The sequence below is a fragment of the Lissotriton vulgaris genome, chromosome 4_1 (assembly GCF_964263255.1).
Source record: "Lissotriton vulgaris chromosome 4_1, aLisVul1.2, whole genome shotgun sequence".
Lineage (NCBI taxonomy): Eukaryota > Metazoa > Chordata > Amphibia > Caudata > Salamandridae > Lissotriton > Lissotriton vulgaris.
The window spans coordinates 939,722,257-939,734,927 of NC_141691.1; positions in this window are offsets into that span (position 1 = coordinate 939,722,257).

Consider the following 12,671-nt stretch of genomic DNA (forward strand, 5'->3'; position numbering starts at 1 on the left):
AAAGGCAAAAAAAGCGAGTGAGAAAGAGGGCAGAAAGGCACAAAAAACGAGTGGGACTGAGACAGAGGGCAGAAACGCACAAAAAACGAGTGGCACAGAGGGCAGAAGGGCACCAAAAACAAGGGAAAAACAAGTGGAACACAGGACAGAAAGGCACAAAACAAGTGGGACAGAGGGCAGAAGGGCACCAAAAACAAGGGAAAAACGAATGGAACACAGGACAGAAAGGCACAAACGAGTGGGACAGAGAGCAGAAGGACATCAAAAACGATTGGGACAAAGTGCAGAAGGGCACCAAAAATGAGTGGGACAGAGAGCAGAAGGGCACCAAAAACGAGTGGGACAGAGGGCAGAATGGCAACAAAAACAAGGGAAAAACGAGTGGGACGGAGGGCAGAAAGGCACCAAAAACGAGTGGGACAGAGGGCAGAAGGGCACCAAAAACATGGGAAAAACGAGTGGAACACAGGACAGAAAGGCACAAAACGAGTGGGACAGAGGACAGAAGGGCACCAAAAACAAGGGAAAAACAAATGGAACACAGGACAGAAAGGCACAAAACGAGTGGGACAGAGGGCAGAAGGGCACCAAAAATGAGTGGGGCAGAGGGCAGAAGTGCTCCTAAATGAGGGGAAAACGAGTAAAACAGAGGTCAGAAGGGCACCAAAAACGAGTGGGACAGAGGGCAGAAGGGAACCAAAAACAAGTGGGACAGACAGCAGAAGGGCACCAAAAACAAGGGAAAAAACGGTGGAACACAGGAAAGAAAGGCACAAAACGAGTGGGACAGAGGGCAGAAGTGCACCAAAAACGAGCGCGACAGAGGGCAGAAGGGCACCAAAAATGAGTGGGGCAGAGGACAGAAGTGCTCCTAAATGAGGGGAAAACGAGTAAAACAGAGGTCAGAAGGGCACCAAAAACGAGTGGGATAGAGGGCAGAAGGGCACCAAAAATTAGTGGGGCAGAGGAGCACCAAAAACAAGTGGGACAGAGGGCAGAAGGGCACCAAAAACATGGGAAAAACGAGTGGAACACAGGACAGATAGGCCCAAAATGAGGGGGACAGAGGGCAGAAGTGCACCAGATATGAGTGGGACAGAGGGCAGAAGGGCACCAAAAACGAGTGGGACAGAGGGCAGAAGGGCACCAAAAACAAGGGAAAACCGAGTGGGACAGAGGGCAGAAGGGCACCAAAAACTAGTGGGACAGAGGGCAGGATGGCACCAAAAACAAGGGAAAAACGAGTGGGACAGAGGGCAGAAGGGCACCAAAAACGAGTGGGACAGAGGGCAGAAGGGCACCAAAAACGAGTGGAACAGAGGGCAGAAGGGCACCAGAAACAATGGAAAAACGAGTGGAACAGAGGGCAGAAGGGCACGAAAAACGAGGGAAAAACGAGTGGAACAGAGGACAGAAAGGCACAAAAAACTAGGGGAAAAGGAGTGGCACAGAAAGCAGAAAGGCACAAAAAACGAGTGGAACAGAGGGCAGAAGGGCGCAAAAAATGAGGGAAAAACGAGTGGAACCCAAGGCAGAAAGGCACAAAAAACAAGGGAAAAACGAGTGGCACAGAGGGCAGAAAGGCACAAAAAAGAGTGGAACAGAGGGCAGAAGAGCACAAAAAACAAGGGAAAAACAAGTGGAACAGAGGGCAGAAAGTCACAAAAAGCGAGTGGGACAGAGGGCAGAAAGGCACAAAAAACAAGGGAAAAACGAGTGGAACAGAAGGTAAAAGGGGCACAAAAACGAGTGGCACAGAGGGCAGACGGGCACAAAAAACGAATAGCACAGAGGCAAAATACAGAATACAGAAATATAGGGGCAGCTAAGAACAGAAGGCAAAACGGGCAGAGAGGCACGGGGGCAGCGAGGGGAACAGAAGGGAAAACTGGGCAGAGACACAGGCAGCAATGGGTACAGAAGGAAAGACTGGGCAGAGAGACGAGGGGGACAGCGAGGGGAACAGAGGGAAGAAAAAGGGTCACAGACCACGTGCAGGCAGCGGGGAAGACAGACAACAGCAGTCAGAGACACAACAATGAAAATACAGGCAATACAATAAAATTGCAAACTGCCCTTAAGACCTTTATTGTGGCTCTGTATGTGTGAAAATGCACCATCTTTTCACTTTTTAAGATAAGTCTTTTGAGTGCCATTTGGCACCCACAGACACACGCGGTTTGGTTCCTGGCGCACATAGCCATGGTTGCAGCGCACAGAGACCCTCAACTGCCACACACAGAGGAAAAAAATTAGAGGGAACATTGGTCCCTACCCAGTGACCATTTTTCCGTTTGAGTGGGAGGGGGCTATCAGGTCTTCTGAATGTTGCTGCGATCCCTGCCATGCCTGTGGACTGTATTTTAGGGCATGATCTTGAGCACACTACCAGAAAGGAAGTGGAGCTTAGGTCACACCTGGAAATATTGTGGTTGCCTGAGTGTGTTTGTGCAACCCCCAGGTCAATGGCTGCCCAGGAAGGGAGTCAAGGCCTACACAGCTGCCATCAAAGGGAAGGGGAAAGGGGAAAGGGCGTGTGAAACCAGCCCATGAATTTCTTCCAGCTGAGGTGGACGGGGCACCAGAGGAAGTTGCCCTAGATCCCACTGGTAAGGACATTGCTTCCCCTGGTGACCTACCTGAACTTGCTAGATGGCAAATATAGGGGAAGAGCTACCAGGAAGGGACTTTTTTGGGGGGGGAGAGTTGCAGAGTCTGGCTGCTAGATAGACAAATAGTACCTATTTATTCTGAACTGTTAGATAAGAGGAATAGCTGGCAAACAACTCCACTGGATCGAGTAGATCTGTTTGGTCTCTGTTGCATGATAAGATCATGAAGTTTGATGGGCTCTTTGTTGACTAAAGCTCAGAAGACAATGATCATGGACTTGAATCTTTTATAGATTGGAAATCAATAGAGGGCTGTGCAGTGTGAAGAGACTGATTGTTGCCCAGGCAAGTTAAGAATAATCTTTATGTATGGTAAGGTGTCTTGGGAGCCCATGAGAGACAGAGTTCATGTAGACACGTTTTGCAGTGATCAGGGTGTGCACGCCTGGGGCAACATTTTCGTAAGGTATTGAGCAGAGAGAAGCAGGTGGCAGAAACTATCATAATTTAGTACTTTTATCCCAAGATTTCTCACTGTCTTGGAGGGAGCAAGTGGGTGACCAGTTCCACTGGCCACTGGAATGAGGACCTGATAGGAATTGGTTTACAGAAGATCATAATTTCAGTTTCCTCTGAATATTATTTCAGCCAGATATTTTGCGTCCGTGCTGCCACAGATGTAAGACAAGATTTAAATGTTTCCAGAGTGGAAACAATGTTTTCAGCACTGGAGATATCTTTCACTGTATTGTCGGTGTAAGATGCAATGGAGAAGCTGTGGGACTTAATTAATTCAGTTTGTGGGGTCATGTACATGTTAGATCCATGTGGTAGGCATATTTGAGGTGCTTAGCTGAAGACTTGTACTGAGAGTGAGAGAAACCATCTGGGTATGGTCTGAGAGAAAGAAGCAATGCAAATTATGTGCATAGTTGTAGATCTCAATACTAAATAAACATTCAATAAAGAAGGGGTGAAATACTTTATCAAAAGTCACTGCGAGGACCAGTAAAATGCAGATGGCAGAGGGCAAAATATAAAAAATGGAACATATATGTTCTATTCCTGCTAATAAAGCAGATCTGTAGTATAGAATGGCCTAAAGCTGGATTGAGAATCAGGGAGTACTGTATTAGATTCCAGGAAGGTAGAAAGTTGGTAGCTAACTGATTAATATGGGTTTTTAGAAACAAAAGGCAGCAGCAAAATAGCTCTGCCATTGGTTAAAGCAGTGGGACTAGCAGAAGTTTTTTTCTGGCACTATGTGTGCTTGTTTCCATGATGTCAGGATAGAGGGTTCACTGAGGGCTGCATTTAAGTGTTGGCACATTAAAGTGATAATGAGATCTATGTTTTTGTTAAGAAATGAGAAGGGCACAGGCATATGTGAATAATTATTAATGCAGTGGTGACTGGCATGTCTCAGGGTGGGTGGAAAGAATAAGTATACATGAAATAAAATAAAACACTTACCTTCCTACAATGAGGCAAATTCCTCTGTTGCCATCTCTCCTCGAGGCAGGCTCCCAAGCCAATACTGGCACTGCAGTCATTCTTATAAGAGCAGCTTCCTGATTGGAGGTAGCGACCTCTTTTGGTGCTCCTGAGGGCACTGAAAGCATGTAATTACTCTCAACCAAGCTGTCTTAAGACTACTTGGTTGAGAGGTTTAAACTGCGCATGTCTGGCTGGCTCTCCCCATCCTGACACTATGTTCAGGAAGTGTTGAGGAAAAATAAAATGGTAATGAATTAGATTCATTACCATTTTTTTTTCTTCTGGGTCGGCATTTCAGTGGGGTGATGCTCCTCTGCTATAATGGAGGAACTACCCCTGGACTAAGGGTCTGATATACAATTTAGCAGATGGGTTTTTCTTATCCTCCTTACTAGTGTTGTAGGAGATTATGCACATAATATGGATGGGATATCAGTCATGTTTGTGATGGAGTAGCTCATCTGCCATACTCTAATTCAGGCCTTAATAGAGGGATTTGCACTAGTGGAAGTTTTAAGACAGGATAGTGCATCTAGGGTGGACTGTTGAGTAAAATTGTTAGCAATAACTGTGCTTTTTTATGAATGAATATGGTCATATTCTTTAAAAACTCTTGAGAGGGTGATATGACTTGAGAGGCAGAAGGCCACTGAAATGGGTTTTACTGTGGGAAATATATCAGTTAAAAGACTGTAAATGGCATTTTACCATAGACATTGTTTCTCTAGTACAGAGATGATTTACATACATATTTCTATAACAATTGTCAACATGGGGGCCCTTTTCTTGGCTCACACATAATAGTGGACACAAATTGCATCTTTCTTCACTGCCTGTTCACTGTTTACACTCAGCACACCTACACCATTCGTCTCTGATTTTACTGAACCATAATGTTGGTTTATAATTATGAGTTTATAAAGAAGACTTTCACCTTCTTCTTATTGCAGGACATATTTATTTTACTGGTTTAATGTATTGTATATATTGTGTTTCCTTCTGCACTGATACTAAATGTAGTATACATATATTTAAACAATATTTAAAACAATACCTCAACAGAACATTGTTGTTACTAATAACAGTCAGAAATAAAACACTGCCACAAACCAAATCATATGGATCGATGAGTTAGTGACAAAACTAATATGAATTGCAATTTACTAGTCCAAATTTACAGTTTTGTCTGACTTAGTCTTGTAATCTAAACTATTCATGCTTTACCCCTGAATTCTAGGAATGAGACAGGAGTACTTCTGGTTTTCCTGGAATTCACAAGTAAGTAGGGAGTACAACAAGAGAAAATCACAGATACTGATAGGAAAACAGAGGGGCATATTTACTAATCTTTCAAGCAACACAAGGCAGCCAACAGCTGTGTGAAATGGAGAGAGTAGAAATACTGTAATTTGGATAATTTCTGCTCTCTCTTTGTGCTGATGTACTGTGTGCTGACTGGTGCCAACGCAGACTTCCTTGTACCATAGTGCAAGGGTGCCTGCATCACAGGCAGGATTGTTTTTGTGCAGAAAGGGTCACCTTCCTGCAGGAAAACAATCCCAAGAGGCATTTTCATCTTTCTGTGTGTGGTGCGGAATTTACCAAATGTAGAAACAGAAAATAATGTGGAGAAATGAAGATATTTCTCCTCGTTACATCTCTCTGAGAAAGGCATGGTACTTTTGTTCAGTCCCAGGTTTTCTAGCTGTTGTAAATCTGGGAATGTGCCAAAATTCCATGAGTAGATACATGAGATCACACATGCCTCACCCATGGAACCCCCATCCCAACACAAGGTAACGCAAGGCAGCGCTATGTGCTGCATTACATTACTTTGTATTTAATAAACTAGCAAAGTAATGCAAAGTCTCTTTGCATGGCTTAGTAAGTGACAAAAAGGTTTTTAATTGGGGCTGTTCCACAAAAGTGACATAACCCAGACTCAAAACCTTACTAACTTTGTCCATCATTATGACTACTGCCCACTGACTTTAGGATGAATGCTCAAGTTGTTACATCCTGCTCGTGTGTTAGCCTGGGAAGTATCTCTGATTTTACCAAGTGGTAATGGCCCATGGTGACTAGTGTTCATATAGTTTTAACAAATGCACGTTTGTTTGTGCTCCTATGTAACAGTAGAGTCTCAGGAAAATATGTTAAAAAGGGTCCATGTTTGCCTTTTTCATTTTTTATGTAAGAGTGTAAACAAAATCAGAAGTCCTGCCCCGTGATAGGCCTTGCACTGCCCTGGCTATCCCTGATCCTAAAGTTCATAGAAGCACCAAGAATGGAATGTAGAAAGTTTGCATTTAGCAGTCTACTATTTGTGCACATCCGGTTCTATTCTAACCCTTCTGCAACAAATAGGACTCTTTTGTGGATCAAAGGGGGAAAAACAGGTTTAGCCTGTAATGTAATTTAGGAGAGGGTTGTGTTGTTACCTCTATTACCAGAGATAATTTGGAAATCCTACCTACATGGGTATTTTCCCAGAATATTGTAAGCAAAATATTGTCTTGAATTAATTTGGGGGGATATTTACAATGAAAGTGATTGATTGCTGCATTAAGCCAAGAAGACTAGCGTGGCGCTTCATCACTTTAGAAAAGCATGGATTCGCCTGGAAGAGGTGTGGCGCCGCAGTTAGGGCGACTGACTCTGGAATCTGGGGATCACGGTTTGATCCCTGGCATTGGCGGCAGTTTAGCCCAGGATCATGTGACTCTGGGCAATAGCTTGCTTATTCTTCCCGACGGCCCCCAGCGCCTAGAGACCCTTACGAGTGATTGTGCGCTTTACAAATGTGGATTATTATTATTATTATTCACAAGAATGCGATGCACCCCAGTGTTTCTCCCTGTGCTGGCACTTATTTTAGCTGCCTAGTGCCAAACCAGTCTGAGGTTAAAAGTGTCTACAAGGGATTTAGTTGATACAATGATTCCAATTATTCATAGGCGTTAGTTTTGGTGTATATTGTTGTCAATCTAACTCAAGTGTGTCAACAAGACAACTGTGATGTTTTAACATTCAATTAATTCAAAAGAACACACGGAAATCCTAGTATATATGAAAATATATGTTATTTTATATTTCAGAAAAATCAATTCAAGGGGAACAGATAAGTGATTTGATCACCCATAGACAGTCATGAACAGATATATGAAAGAATCAACAGATCAATTCATAACAAAACATAATCTCCGTTGATTTTAGGGGGAGCCACTGAAACCATTTACTGGTCAACAGAAGCTCTGAAGATCAAAAATGTCCTTAGGAGACGATGTGTAGGGTCGACGTTTCGATTTCTGTTGCAGCAGTCAATGAGACCATCATCAGGACAAATAATAATGCAGAGGTAGCCCCTAAGGTAAATTTCAAGGGAAAGCACAGACTCTTTAATGCAAGCCATGGGTGGTAATGGCACAGTAACTCGATCTGCACGTTTTTATACAGGACTGTAGAGAATTCCAGTCGTCAATTGGGTAACTGTGGCAGTCACTGTTAGTACAGTTAAGCCGTCCGTATATTTAGACGATTCGAGAAGGGGTTCAGATGAATCACCAGGCACAACTCCGTCCACTGGAGAGTCACGGAAAATAGTGCAAGGGAGTCTGTGTTGAGGGAACAATTGTTTATGTGCAGGAAGGTGCCCCTTCCTGCACATGAGCAATAACCAATGGCGATTTGTAACTTATATGTGTGCTGCATTCTGCAGCACACATAGAAGTTGTAATTTGTCTTTTTGCTAATGATTGTTTATGTGCAGGAAGGGACACCTTCCTGCACATAAACAATCATACACAGCCATTTGCTGTTTCTATGTGTGTTGCTCAATCCAGCACAGATAGAAAGAGCAAAACATGGAAAAATTAAAAATGTCTCTTCATTTCGCCATGTTAAGACCAGGTTTTCCCTGGTCTTAATTTTGGCACTGCTTATATTTACACCACCCTTGTAAATATGGGGTCACATTAAAATCAATGGGTGTTGTGGTGGAACGCCTACCATATACCCATTACCCATCCTTTCACACTAAGTATAGCTTGAAAGGGTGTCTTATTTACAAGGCAGAGTTAAGCGCTGCCTTATTAATAGGGCGAAGCCAAAATTGCTGAAGTAACGTAAAAAAAGTGATGTTCCTGTGGTTAGAGAGGATTGTAAATATACCCCCTTGTGTTTTAAATATAGGGCCTCATTTATGAGGAATTAGCATAGGGCAATGCTGCAAGTCTTCTTGCTGTGCTGTCCAATGATAATGTGACAGGGTAGAAATTCACCACATTTATGAAATACAGTGCCTTTGTGTCCTTTCCCCTTGCGCTGGCACACTGTTTGCTGCCTATTGCCAATGTAGGCTCCTTTGCACCATCGTGCAAGGGTGCCTCCATTGCAGACAGGATTGGTTTTGTTCAGGAAGGGGCACCTTCCTGCACAAAAACAATCCCAAGAGGCGTGTTCCCTTTTTCTATGGGTCCTGAAGAATGCAGCACACATGGAAAGAGGAAAAACTAGGAAAAATAAAAATATTTCCACTTGTTACACCTGCTCTGGGGGAATGCAAGTTGTTATCCCTCCCCCAAGTTTACATGATTTCAAAAATCTGGGACAGTGTCAAAATCTATGGGTGTTGTGTGGCAACACCCACTGCAGTGCCCATGGAATGCCTCCTTGGTGCTGAGTAAGGCAAATCAGCGACCTAACTGCTTTGTCTTACTACATATCTAAGAGGCCATGCATAGCCATACAGGATGGCTTTACATTGCCTCATAGATATATATGAGAGGCTTGCTTTCCCAAAGTATCAAAGAAAGGGACGCTCCAGTAGCGCAAGCCTCTTAAAAATAATCACCACTGGGCCTCATTTATGAAGATCTGGCATAGGGCAGCGCTGCTAGTCTTCTTGCTGCGCTGCCCTTTGCCAATTTGAAAGGGCAGATATGTACCATATTAATACATTTGGTACATTCATGTCCTTTCCCCATACACAATTTGCTGTCTAATGCCAACATAGGGACCTGTGCACCATGTTGCAAGGGTGCCTCTGTTGCAGGCAGGATTGGGTTTGTATTGGAAGGAGCACCTTGCACTGCTTTGCCTCACTCCATATCTATGAGGCCATGCATAACCATGCAGGGTGGCTTTGCATAGTCTCATAGATATGATTGAGAGTATTGCACCGCCGGAGCGCCAAAAAAAGTGATGCTCCGGCTGCTCAAGCCTCACATAAATTAGACCCTGCAGGCCTCATTTACAAGAAATGACCCATCAATGCTGTGTGGCAGATATGCGTCAAAATGAATAGCATTTTGCTACTACAGTCTTAAACACCATGGATGCACTGTATTTACATAACGTCACACCGTGGCGTAATGTCCAGGCTGCATCCCAAAAATTTGGCTTGGGCATGATATTGCAGCGAAAACAGATGCATTGGAAGCCAAGGTGACATTAGGCTGGTTTACATCATGTAACGCAACCCACACCACCTTAGCTTTACTTTTCAGTCCGTAAAGCACTAAAAAACATATAAAAGATGACACTTTGGCACACCTCACAGAAGGCAGCCATGGAGCAGAGAGCAGCAGCCAGGATAACAACCCCAACAACCCCAGCACCGGCCAAGATGTCCAGACTGACTCCCAGAGGAAGTGGAATTTAAGTGAGGAGGAGAATGATATCTTGAACATTAGCACTTTGTCACCTTGAAATTGCCCTTTGGAAAGAAAGAGGCAATTTGGAAGTTCATAGTGGACAAGATCAACAGCATGAGACAAGTGAAGAGGACAGTCACAGACGGTAAAAAATGCGGGTATGACTATATGTGCAGGACAAAGGAGAAACTGTCCAAGAAATTGGAGGCAGGTATGCAGACTGGTAGAGGAAGCCTGGTGCCCCAAGAGGAGCTGGATGACTTGGAGGAGCAGGTGGCAGCTGTTGTCCTAGAAGAATAGGTTGATGGAGTTCCCGGAATGGACAGTTATGGCTATGAGGAAGAACAAAACCTACAGGGTAAGTCGCGACAAAGAGCAATGAGGGCAAAAAGGTCATGTTGCGTGTAGGAGAGTAGGATCAGCTTACTATGGTCACCCCCACTTTTTGCTGGTGTAAGACTGTTTTTTTACTTTAGTCTGGCTGGGGCCGTGCAATCCAGGACCCTAGCCTAGCTTCTTCCTCTCTAAATTGATGGCATGTACATTAGGTACATTCCAGATTAGTTACTGGCTTACCCTTGTGAGTCCCTAATATATGGTACACAAGGTACTCAGGGCATAGGTACCCCAGAGGCCTACCAGGGGTTGGAGCATGTATTATGCCACCCCTGGAAAGCGTTCCAAAATGGCACCACAGGTCTGCTACTGCAGCTTGGGTAAGGTGGTGCATGCACCCCTTACTAAGATAACGGTTACATATATCTACCTTTAATCACTGACACATATAAGCCTATTAGTCACTTCTATGGCAGGTCTTATCAATCCTGAAGGCAGAGTGCTTGGTTTTGTGTGAGAGGGTGCACATGCATGAGCAGGACCCCTCTGCAGCTTTCGGAGCCTATTCTCTGAGGCTGTTCTTTGATGCAGCCAGACCAAATACTCTTAAGTACATTATAACCCGGTGGTAAATGCTAACTTTGCAATGGCTGCATGGAAACATGTTGTGTTTAGTGTCAAATACTTTGCAATCCTACCCCCCGCCAGTCCTGGTTAGGGGGGGTGGGGAGGGGGGGTAGAATTCCACTCTTCTAGAGGGAGAGACATGTACACACTGGTCTTCCGGGTAATAGTGTAAAAGAGCCCTGGCATCACAATATGGATGCTGCAGCCATAGACACGAGTCTGGCCTCCTGCTGCTGGATGAAGACGGCTGAAATGCCAGAAACCAGTCCTCAGAAGCTTGTTTCCAGTCCAGGGAAGGCATGGCTTGGCAGTTCGGGCTGGACTGTTCCCATGAGGCACAGGGTCAGACTGATTTGCATATGGCCGTGTCTGAACTGGGGTGGCAGAGTGGGCTAAAGAACGGTGATGGATTAAACCCAGATCTGTTGACTGGCTGTGAGTGTTTGATTGGTTTAGATGCTCCGTCCATCACAACCCCCTTTTGTACCATGCTGGATGAACTTCCGGGAGGGGAGGCCTGGACAATAGGTTTCCTGTCACAGGGAGTTTAACCACCTCCCAGGCAGGCTTTTGTGTATTGGGGCTGGGTGGGTGCACTCTCAGAGTGCTTTGCAGTCAGGACTGGGGGCACATTTGGTGTCCCTGTGCATAGCCCAGTTCAAACCAGTTGCAGGGGCTACCAGCCCCTGCTCTGGCGTGCAACTGTACGAAGGAAATGGGTGTAGCCACCCCTCTTATCAAAACCTCCCATCCATAGGTGGGTCCTCAGAGTATGTCCAACCCCTTTCTTCAGTATAAGTAAGGGATCCCTGGCAACAGGACTTTTACACCTAGACAAAACTCTGAAACTGAATCCTAGAACTTTGACGCTCTACTAACAATTAGAGGACAGTCAAGGAGTGACTCCCCCGTTCAAACAGGCACCAACGAAGCATTTGCCAGTCTGCATCTCCGAAGCTCCCGCCGAACTCCGAAGTATTTGAGCCCAGAATGAGGATTTCCAGACTTCACAAAGGTCGACCCGAGTCCCCAGAAAAGCTGAGACCCGCAGCCCTCACGAATGACATGGAACTGGAAACCCTGGATACTGTGCACATTTGCTAGTGTATCAACTTCCTGAGCTTTCCTGAAGTTGTGCATTGGGATACTTATAGCCCAAGCCCCGAGCACCATCTGCACTGAAGATTGTGGGCCTACACTCCACAAGTGTTCCGTGAGTCTGCTGCTTGCATTTCCACTCGAGGCCCCTTCGGGATCCCTGGTCGGTCGACTGGTGGGTCCCCAAGAAGGCAACTCTTCCTTGGGCTTCCCTGGTTTTTCCAGACGTGCCCTGACTCCCTACCAAGTGGTGAGTCTCTTAGACCTTGCTGGTCTGCACCGAAGCCAATCTCTGCTTTCTGCGTGGGTTGCTGTTGCCAATGCTTGTTGGGTCCAATACAAAAACCAACACCGCAGCACTCGACATCCTTTGTGGGACAGCTCGATTCCAGAACCTGGTCTTCATTGATGCCTCCTGGTCCTCGTGGCTGAATATTCAAGCTTCACCTTCTTCACCTGCAAGCCTATCGTCTTCCTGGTCACTCGCAAGTGACCCAGACTCTGTCCCCTCTGCTTTCAGGTTCTTCTGGTCTTCGATCCAGGCTTGTATCACACCGCACACCTTCCACTTGGACGCCAGCAGCACTTTGGGGCAGATCGCCATTAAAAACGACAACGAAACCCAACACGAAAGACACCTATGCATGGGCTTCCCTGGGTGAGGTAACTCGAGTACTCCAGTGCTCCTGTGGGTGTTGACTCTAGAAACTCCTAGTTCTAAAGGGGTTTGTCCAAGTCCTCTTCTAAGTGTCCTTTATCTATAAAATTCCATCCGCGACTTTCCCCATAGAAGTTAATGGTGATTCGCAGCTGTGTTTAGACACTGCACACATCCCCCGTGGGGCCC